Genomic DNA, 11,449 nt, shown 5'->3' with positions numbered 1-11,449 from the left:
CTCGCTCTAAATGAGTCCAAGGTGTTGGGTTGCTCGCTAAGCGTTACAGCGTAGCCTCCTTTGGCTTCTTTACCCAGCGCAATGGGTTATGGTAATGCGTGTGTGTGTGTATACATTCCTGCACCTTCATTTGATTCATGCTAAGAGGGACGCTTTTAACTTTTATGAGGCGAGTAAAAATGGGCGACAGAATGCATATTGCCGCTTGTTTAAAACTGGATTACTGGAGGTGACGTCATTTGTAGCCATTACGATTGTTTGCTTCGATTAATTGAGCGGAAGTGAAGTGCCAACATATGTAATGGACTGAATGCAAGCTTAACGTTGAAGCTACAGTACATTCGAAACTGTTTTGGCACTTTTTGAGGTTATGGATCCCGGGCAAGTGTATCAGTGGTTGCTTTGTGTGTGTTTCCAAAAAAATAAGCAACCCATCATCCGGTATTTTTTTGGGAGTTTTTAAAACAGAAATCGCGCGCTCTGACCGCTTATGCTGGCGTGGCATCCACACACAACTTGCCCTCCGGTGCACCATACACCATCCGATTCCGCCATGGGAACGGTGGAATTAAAACCGTAATCCCGTGTGTAACAACTCGACCACTCCAAGCGATCGCCGTCCGGATTCTACGGAGTGTTTTTTTTGGTTTTGTTTTGTTTTTTTTGTTTTTTGTTTCGTTGACCAACCGATGGTGGTGATGGTGGCGATGGAGGGAGGTGGCCGCTTTTAAGGTCAAAATAGAAATCTCGTTCTGGTGGAGTAACATGGCTTTCCAACACGCAGTCAGCCCAACGCGGCCAGTCCAGTCCAGGCCAGGCCAGGCCAGCCAGCCGGAACGGTTTCACGTTTTATTCACAACCGCCGGTAATGACAATATCCTCTGGGCAGTGTTCCGGATGACGGAGCACCGCCAATCGGGATCATGAGGTCGGTTTTTCCGTTTGGCTTCCGCCGGTTGGTGCGGACCGGTGGCGACGGACGCCGCTTTGCTGGCTTACCTCCGCTGGCCGCCTGCAACACCCCTTCCTCGACTGGCCCCCAACTGCTATCACCATCTTCTTTCGCGGTGTGTGTGTGTTCTTGTTTTCGTTATATTTTTGTTTTAAACTTTGCTTCTGCCGCTGCTGTTGCTGCTGCTGCGGTGGTTCTCAGCCATGGATTCGGACCCCGACACGGTACGCTGGATGGTTCCTTCACGCGGCATTTTAGCCTCGGATGGCGTGGATTGCGTTGTTTTTATTTTTTTTCAAGGGGGAGGCGGAGATGAGGGTCGAGTAAACCCGAAAACCATGGCCATTGGGCCACAGCGGAAGCCATAACAAACCGGAACTAATTAAAACTCCTTAAAAATGACACCTCTCGGAGGGCGCACCGTTTCTCGTTTCCGTGCAGATCGCTCGGGACGGATTATTCCCAAACATACATCATAAAAGTTTGGACATGGCGAGGCTTCAAAGGGGAAGTGGAAGGCCGATTAAAAGGACGCCGATGGAGGTATGTTATTTCCATTTTCATTATCAACAAGCAGCATGATCACTACTCTCACGACCGACCAGCACAAAAATATTGAGTGCCGGCATTTGCGCGACGCCTAACTAGGAGAAGAACCCAACTGAAAGACAATATGTCTGACTTTACATGACAAATTACTTCAATTTGACGACGATTTTTGGTGGAAAATTATCTCATTCTTGCAGAGCATTGAACAAAAGGTAAACTGAAAAAGTCTAGCTTAACAATACATAGCACAAATGGATCATCTTTTGACAGTAAGTGACGTTTCGATGAAGCAGTGTTCGTATTCCAATGTTACTGTTAGTTTAAGTATAACTCTTGTAAGTTACATTACCTCGAAAAGAGTCAAATAGAATAGGAAAGATGGGGATATATGGTAAAGCTATTTAAGATAGTTTATATGACTTTAATTATTAGGAACGACCTGAACCACCAAAGTACTTTGTGGAAGAATTGACAATTCTCGATCACTAATTGAGTCAAATAGCATGATGCTTCAAATGATATCACATTGTTTTACACATGACATTAAACAAGCAACTGTCGAGAGAAGAATCTATGATTACAAAAAACGATTTGGGTATCTAACCGATGCCTTGGATGATTCAACACGAGATTTTCAAACAATAACTAGCTAAATTCAAGCAAAAGACTAAGCTAAACTGAAAGGAACAATCTACTTCTAATAAGAAGTTACAAGAAATGTACAAATTACTTCTTAAAGCAACTATATCAAGTCAGCTCGATTTCGCTAGATAAGATATTCCTTCAAACAGTACTCCTAAGCGATCGCGACGCATTCGCTGAATGAAAACGAACAAAACGCTCCACGGATTAAACCGTCTCATCATCTGCACATCGTGGAGATCGCGCACAAATTGGAGCGAACGGCTGCCATCATCGGGTGCTTAAAGGAAGTTAAAGGCGGTCATTAATAACTAGACCACTAGCGCCAGTCTGAGAACGCACGCGGAATCCAACACAAAAAAAACGCAGGCTCATCTTGCAATTCCGTCTTCGATCGTCGCTAGTTCCGCGCACGTCTTTCAACGCACAGCAGGCCAGTCCGTCGGCCAGCTCTTCGGATGCAGCCTAGTGGAAAGTCATTCTACTCCCAGCTCTAAGTACTAGTCCCAGCGACCAGTCCAAGTGGTGGTGGACGGAAATATAGCCATCGTGCTCGATCGAGCCCGTTGTAATGTGCATCCACAGCTCGACGGAATGCCTATCATTACTGCTCACCCTCCCTACCATCTATCAGAGAGAGGGAGAGAGAGAGCATAAGTGTGTGTAAGAGTGAGAGACAGAGACAGAGAAGTGCTTAATTCATTCTACTACCATCACCCCAAACAATGCTTATCTAGATCGCAACGGCCCATTCTAGACGCTTTTTGTTGTTCAGCTCGTGGTCGTCGTCGTCGTCGTTGTTGTTGTTGTTGCTGAATGGTTTCTATTGGACACGGTGGCCATGGTTGGCGGTTGGAGGGAGGGAAAGGATCTAGAATGGATCGACTGTGCTCCTCCTCCCTCAACCCCTGTTTTGGTCGGTTTCGGGGTGGATCGATGTAGAAACAACCCTCAAACAAGCGACGACGACGACGACGACATGTTGTGTGCTTGTCGGCTGTCGGAACAGATCATCAAGCGATGCGAACCGTGGCGATCGCGATTGGCAGGGGAAGAGGAAAGGGGAAGGCGAGGTCAGTATGTAAAAAGTTCGAAAACAAAGGGTTAAACCATTCGTTCCTATTCCCCGGGGGAGGTCGTCAGGTCGTACGGTGATGCTTAGAAGGGAGTCAGAAGGGAGGGGCATGTGTGAAACATTCACGCCACCCGCTTTACCACCTCACTGCTCAGAACCCCCCCTCCCTCCCTCAAAAGCCCTCTCCCTCATAGCCCATTATCGTGTCCAGCGGCCATGGCAGCGCGATGGCACCCATCACTGACTAACCGACATCAACAACCGATGATGACGATGATGATGATGATGTTGCGAATGGGTCGTGCGAGTGTTTCATATGCATATTGCCCTCCCTCCCTCCCTCCCTCCGGCCCGCTCTTCGCATTGTCGTAATCAAACTTTAATGATAATAATAGTTATAAGGTAATAATGAAAAGCTTTTTCACTCCCTCTCCCCCCCTCCACTCGGTCCTTCAACCACACGCCGTGACGTGTGGACCGTATTGCTCGGGGTGCTGGCATTTGGCGTAACGGATGGTCACACCGTAATGGCCACTATTGCACCATGTCCGGTCAGCAGGCCCAGGCAGGCAGGCCAAAAAAGGTAGAGAGGGGTAAGAGAGGAGGGATGGTTCCGGCGGAAATGCGTCGAACATGTACACCCCTCCCCGGCAGACTAATTGTGGAATCGCGGAAACCGCATGTGCATGCATGCGATGTGTCTATTCGATAAGAAAAGCAACAGAATGGCGGCTGACAATTGAGCTTGCCATTGGTATGGGCCATTTTGGACCTTTTGCTGCCCGCCACAGAATGCGTTTTGTGTTTGTTTTACGCCTCGCAGTGTGCGTGTGTGCGTGTGTGAAGGTGGCTCACACACACATGCCATTCCCTTTTAAGGTCAATCGATGGTCATTATGGCCTGGCCTCGATTCGATTCCAGTTCACGAAACACCCTCAGACCTCCATCAATGGACGCCAATGACTCTGTCTTGAGTTCTTTCTCACGAGGATCACCTTCATGACACCCCCCACCCACCACCCCCTCCTGGAAGCTTCTTGAAAGTGATTCAATTTGCACGCCTACTAAAGATCTCACTCACAGGTAAGTGTTTCGATTAATCCAATGCATGTGTGAGAGTGCTCACCGTCATCTTGAGTTAATCAAAATCATAACCAACGAACGCGCCACTGACGATGACGATGACGACGACCAAGACGACGACCAAGACGACGACGATGAGGATCAATTTTGAATGCAAATTTTGTTTGTTTTATTAATCTCAGCAAATCCAGCGCCGTGGTGAAAGGGAGGGAGGGCGTGAAGTGACTCCAAAAGGGGGGGAACTACGTGACCTCAGCCCATACTGCCACTTCGCACACACATTCGTGGTGGTTGGGTGGAAAACACACACACACAACCTGGCACATGTGTGTGTGTGTGTGTGTGTGTAATTGTATTTACTCTCGCTCGGTGAGATTGAGAACGGCAATGAGGGGGAAAAGCTGCGAGCTTCATTAAAAAACCAACTTCCCATGATGTGACGGCCGGCTGGCTGGAGTTTATGGCCCTTCGGAGTGGAGAGCATACCGTGCCGTGGCGCCAGAATGAAGTTGTTAAATTAGTTTAGCAAGCAGCAGAAACACACACAACGGGATCCTTTCTCGAGCGACGACGGAGGATCATAACGAGACCGTGTTCAGGAGTGTTTGTGTCGCTTCGTTTGCGAAAAAGATCGCGTTTTCGAAGTCTACGAGTGGGTCTGTTAATGACTGTAACAGGGGTACAGATCACATACTTCTTTCCTTTCGCTTAAGACCACAGATAAGAGATAGAGAGAGAGAGAGGAAGGAAAAGGATAATATCCCCTGAAGGAAAGAACAATGAACTCTTTTATCTCAGTGGAAGTATCTGCAATATTTAACTTTTTAATCGTTCTACACCAAAAGCAAGGAACTCGTCGCCATTGCGGCACTTTCTTTTCACGATGCGACTCGTACGGTGTTCGAATCAAACTAAATTCATGATACCGCTCCATTCATGCTCATCATCATCATCATCATCATTAGTATGATCACCAATCGTCGCCGTTGTTATTGTGGTGCGTGGTGTGTGCAAATTTTATCGGATCCTCCACCGCACCACCGCCCGGCAACCACCAGCAAAGGTACAAATTATCATCCGCGCGCGGCGCTGCAATTTGCATAAGTGTGCTCAAATTCATTCTCATGTTCATGTCTGGTTTCCGCTGCCGTGTCTGTGGTGTGTCTGTTTGTTTGCTGCTGACTCGTGCTCGTGCCTCGCCCCTTCTGCTGGTACTGATCTGTCTGTCGCCCAAACCCAAGATGATGCGCCGGCGGATGAATCGCAGTAGCAGCCTTTAATCTGCGTCCGCGACTCGTTGAAAGGCTGAGAGAGAGAGAGAGAGAGAGAGAGAGAGAGAAAAGAAGAGAAGGAAAACCATTCGGGTCTTTTTTGGCCAACTACCAGGGTGTTGTGGAGGAGGATCAGAAAAGGGGAGCAGTAGAAGGCGGTGATGTGGTGGAGAAGCATATCGCGATCGTTTACATACCGAAATTATAAGCGATAATAAGATAATCATAGAAACAAACACCTAATAAACAAGGCAGTCATGGTGGGTGGGGTGGCTGCCGCCCACCTCCAGCGTGCCCGCGCGCCGCCTCCGACCACGGCAGTAAAATATTCAAATGATATCTTAAAATATGCAACGAACTTTGAATAAAAATTCAATTTGTTTGGAAACTTTTCAGCAGCTTCCCCCACGGCAGGTTGGCTGGTACGCAAACCGCGGAACGCGCGTATGTGAAACGAGAGGCACAAGGCACCGGCATAAGTGAAAATCCTAACCCGCCCCAACGCGATTCCGAGTGTGGCAAGATATATTAAGGAAAAGTTCTGTTTGGAGCGCGAAGAGGATGTGGTTCATAAACATCGGACACACACACCAAGAGCGCTCGCTCGCTAATGCTATGCATAAAGCCGGAGGGGTTGAATAGGCCCCTCGCCCCATGATCTGGTTTCTGGATGAGATCTGGGCTTCTGGTTTCTGGTTCTGGATGAAATCATAATGCTCGAGCTCGAGTGCACCGATCATCCCTTGGCTGCACTTTTACTTGGATGCAGCAGCGAAGCACCGAAGGTAAAGGCATAACTTGCCAGACTAGCTGGCACGACGAGCACTGCACCGCCAGACAGACGCACAGCGAAAATGAAAACAATCGAAGTCTGCTCACCACGCTTCAGACACACTCACACACACCCACCGGGCACGTCATGCATCTTATTACAATAATTTAATATGAATTGTGGTTGTGGTCGATTTCGGGCGGCACTGGGCGGACTCATGGGGCTGAAGATGCAGGGATTGTGCATCATTAATGCATTATTCACGAGTGTCTGCTCTAGTGGAAAAAGGTGGCATATACGCCGGGCATATACGCTCCCCATGGAATGGGAGGGGAGGTGGATTATGTTTTATGACCGTTTAACGATCAATCGCGGCCATCATTATCCTCTCAGGTGGTTGGAGTGCTGTCTGTTTTATTTTTGTTGTTGTTGTGGTTATTTTTAAAGAATCTCTGCATCTGCATCATGTACCTTCACGCATCGATGCAGTTTTTCTCTTCCTCTCACCCTCTGTTGAAGGATGCAAAAGCACGGGGAGGAAATGTAGAAATTTATTTGCCATTTTCTTACAATAAATAGTTCATTAGAAATAATATCATAAATGCTTTACAGTCACCGTTCGTACTAATTATAGCATGGCGCCCTCTCTCTCTCACTTCTTTATCGCTACATCATAAAGTGCTGCGTCAAATGACCAACACAAACACACACCAAACGATGACTTCATCCATCCATCACGACAATGCAGCCAAGGCTCGCGTCACGAAAGCTCACGATCGTCTGGGACCCTCGGAATCTCGTGTTGTGCAGCAGCAGCAGCCATCATCACAAGGACCACATTCTGACAAGTATGTCGCCGGAGCTGCAGGTGTTTAACGAGCATTTGATCGTTATCAGTGGCGGTTTGCGGGATTGCTGCTTTGTGTATATTGACGTTCCAGTGAACGAAACGCCGGGAACGGACGAGGTTGACACGTTGATTGGCGGTTCACGTGCACACGAGCGCACACCAAAGGGTAAAGAGGGTGTAAGGGCCAAAAGCCTCACCACCATTCCAGCCCATTGCAGCTATGCCACGGCAAATAATTAGAGAAATTGATCGTGCGCGCAACGCGCCCAACATTATCCATTCGGCCGCGTTGACCGCTGGCCGCTTTGGACTAACCTAGATCTAATTTCCGTCCCAAAAGCTCGTTGTCGTCGTCGTCGTCCCAAAACTTATGCTAATGCGCGAACGAGTGCACGTCCTCTCACCACCACCACAAATGCGGTCTCATTGGTCTCAATGCGGAGACACATACGTGGGAATTTCGGTGACTGCCATTTCGGCGCTCGAGGGCGTCCTCGGGAATCACTTCTTTGCATGCCAAGGTGACGTTCGCGGCAGAGCCTACGCCAAGGGTAGCGACAAATGGTGAAGCAACGAGCCTGCCGCGGCAACAAATCACTGCAACGTAGCAATTGACCATCGAACGAGTAACGCGAGTCCCGGGTGACGATAGAGAGTAACGAATGTTCATTTAATTCGAATCGTGCAGCACTCCAGCGAGTCGAGGGCCACATAGTTCCGTAGTTGGAGCAGCTGGAAGGGGCCGGAGGACTAACGGTCGCACCACTAACAAGCTCGTTTCGGAACAAGAACACTTTCTTTATCTACCATCCGTCGTCGTCGTTGTCCGGCAGCGAAGGCAGCAATCAATCCCTCCGGAAGGTCCTGCTGTTACACACACATACACACACACTTGGTGTGATCGTCAGATAAGCGATCATCGTCTTTTACGACAAAGGCTCCAAAAACCGGTGCTCACTGAACCGTTTGATCCCGTTCTCATCCATCCAGGATAACGAACAAAGTGCTCTACCTCAGGGGTGTTAGTGAGGCCTCCAGGAGCCTCCGAACCCCTTGCGACCCACGAACCCAAGTGCATTCCGGCACCGGCATTTTGGAGGTTTTCCCCCCTCCGGGGGTTTCCATTAACCGGGCTGTGGACACACTGCTACACGCGAGCGGTCACCAGGACGACGACATTTGGTAAAACCGTTTAACTCATTGCATATTCATGATTTGCTTTCTCACCAGCCTGCCCTCCCCGCCCCACCCCCCGGGGAAAGGGAGTTAGGGTGCGTTGCAGCGCCAAAATGGTGTGGCTTCTGTTTGTCATAATTTTGGGTCAATGTTCTACGGCCGTAAGGAGGGGTTGAAGGTACAGAAAGTCTTGTTCCTGTTTCGTGAGAATCCTTTTCCGGTTTCACCTACTATTTTGAGGGGGGTGGCGGCATATGTTTGGAGAGCAGGACATTGTATTCCTCATGATTCCATTCTATTTCGTGTTAGTTCGACGGGCTAAATGAGCATAAGTCTTCAGTAGTAGTCACAATTAGCTAGATAGTCGAAGACGAATAGATACGGTATTCCCATAAGACACTCTTGATTTTAATTTTTTGCTGTCATGTTCGACATAATCAAGGAAAGGAATAGTCAAAATAGAAATAGACTTATTTATTGCGAAACTGTTGACTTTTTGAGATCTAAAAATGTAGCTGAAGATGAAAAAACAACGTTTTATAGTTGTACTTTGCTGCCTGGCAGACTGCGCAACACTTAATCCGATACAGGTTGGCCTGATCGGAGAAAGTTGGGAGAAAGAAAGCCTGTGTGATATTAAGGTATTGCTTCAACCTATTTTGGCAAACAATCTCTGCCAGACCTCAAAAATCTTGTTCAAGAAGCTGATGTAGATCAACCCTACCGTAAGTAAAACTGTGAAACTGAAATAATCTTCAGGTTCCAACTTGTGAAACTAATTGGTTAATAGTGAAGGGAGCAAATGCACAAAAAAAAACTCCAACTATTGAAGAAAATGCAGTAGATTTAGTATCTCTATTTCAAGAACGCCATATGTCAAAATCTTTATCAAGATGATTTCTATATCAGATCGAGTACAATGCAACTCCTTTGAACCTCTCTATTCCTAGCCTCTGTAATATTAAAGTCCAAGTGCTTTAAGCAAACAACAGTTACAGACAACGTAAAAAAGCATTGCTACCAGTAGTAACAGCCATGCCGGCAATAATTAGATCGTCCATCAGTCAGCAAATAAATCATTGACCTGCGAGATTATCGCTGACCGACAATGAGCGGCGACCATCGCCATCGCCATCGCCACCGCCGGTAATGAAACGTTTCACGGAACCATCGATGATGGTCCCCGGTGGACCGTGGCGTGGAACCCATCGCTGCCCAGAACCGCAGCAGCTGCTGCTGCGTTGCAACTAAAAAGGCAAAAATGGCATCATATTCGAAAACGTTCTTTGTTTTAACGTCTCATTAAACTGCACGCCCGTTGCACGCCCGCTGCCCGGTCGCTGGTATGGGCACGGACTGTGGCATGCCATCCGAACATTAATCAACTAACGACCGGGCGACCGAACGGTGATTCTGGGCAATAATAGAAGCCCACATCCAACCCCTTCGCTTCATCGTGCTCCATCGTGACGCCATTCTACTCTTCTACTCTGGATACACACACACACACAGCCCAGGTGGTGATGCTATAAAAGGGGGACAAGTGCACGAATTGTCCCCTTCTTCCTTCGCTCTCTCTCTCCCCTCCATCGGCATCGGGACCTAGAAAGAGTGTCGAATGCACTGCAGAAGTAGGAACGGAACGGATGGTGGCGGACCGTGCGTGCAACGTCGCAGTTCTGTGGGGCAGTTCTGCAACCACGGCAAGCACGAACATTCGCAATGGCCGTGACCACCGTTCTAGCTGGAGATGGAGTGTACTGATCTGAGAACGGCCGCGGTGTGGGTCGCAGTCCCAGTGGAAGGTGTGTTGCGGAACCATTTTTGAAGCTTCACCACTTGACAGCAGCAGCAGCAGCAGCAGCGAGGGCGCGCGTTTGGATGGCCATTATGTGTGTGGTGGGAAAATTCTTTGCCGCAAACAAAAATGCGGCAACTCGACACGCACACACAGAGGCACCGCCGATGGGATAATTATCCACCGGCAGCACAATCACCCATCACCAAGGAACAATCAGTGACTTCCGAGAGGGCGACACATGCACGCATGGCCCAGGTGGAGAGGGGGTTTGGTGCGAAGTGAAGCTAAAAAAGGAAAAGCTCCATTGCGGAAAGTGCGGAAAACATGCCCCCCCGACATAGACGGCGGCGATACGAGTGACCTTCGGATGGAGGTTGTTCGTTTGGCTCGATGCCACGGAACACGGAAAACTACAACCTTGGCGGACCGCAACGCGGGGGGGGAACTACAGATTGTAGAACAAAGACTCTTGTTAGGAGCGGTGTATAAGTATTAATCCCCTGAGCTAAAGGGATTCCTGGAAGCAGGGGTCAAAAGTAGTCCAATAAGATGCACAGAATTTTGCGAAAAGAATAAGAAAAATTATTGGCAAATTAGAATTCTTGGCTGGAAAACGTCCTCAAGATCTATAAAGTAGAGAAAATGACAAGAACGTTGATCACACATTCCGTAGTAGCAGCTCGGCGCATATTCCAATGCCGAGTTCTCGAATTGTGACGACCATTTTCTTCCATTTCCCACAGCAAAAAAAAACCGCTGGCCCCCTTGTTGGGGCCCCATTCCTCCGGCATCTGGTACTCACACTCACGGCCTTCTCAGTGGTCGATGCATAGAAGCGCAACCAGCTAATGAATGGATTCGCACTTGCAGCACTTGGTTTCAGCTTTCGTTCCCTCAAATAAATCCAACCCCCACGATGCGGCCACCCCATCCCCGAGAGGGTCCGAGGGTGGTGTCTACAGAAGTAAGTGTGCGAGCAGAAAAAAATGGCAATTAATGTGGGTGCGTATGCAACGGACAAGATGCAAGGTGTGCATATCTCTTGCTGCTGCTGCTTGCTTCCACACCTACCCACGGTATCTATTCGGTACTTTCGGTTCTTGGTGAGCCGGTGCAGTAGTTGACGGATGCCGTTGCACCTGCCAGTCCGCCAGTTCGTTCTAGACACCACCGCACCACCCACTGGGGAGCTTCGTGAGTCAAACAATCATGAGAGAATCGGTCGGTTAATTGCATTTTTATTATTCTCGCACATTCCTCGACAGGGGAACTGAAAG

The sequence above is a fragment of the Anopheles darlingi genome, chromosome 3, assembly GCF_943734745.1.
Source record: "Anopheles darlingi chromosome 3, idAnoDarlMG_H_01, whole genome shotgun sequence".
NCBI classification, from domain to species: domain Eukaryota; kingdom Metazoa; phylum Arthropoda; class Insecta; order Diptera; family Culicidae; genus Anopheles; species Anopheles darlingi.
Note: the sequence above shows the minus strand (reverse complement) of the source record.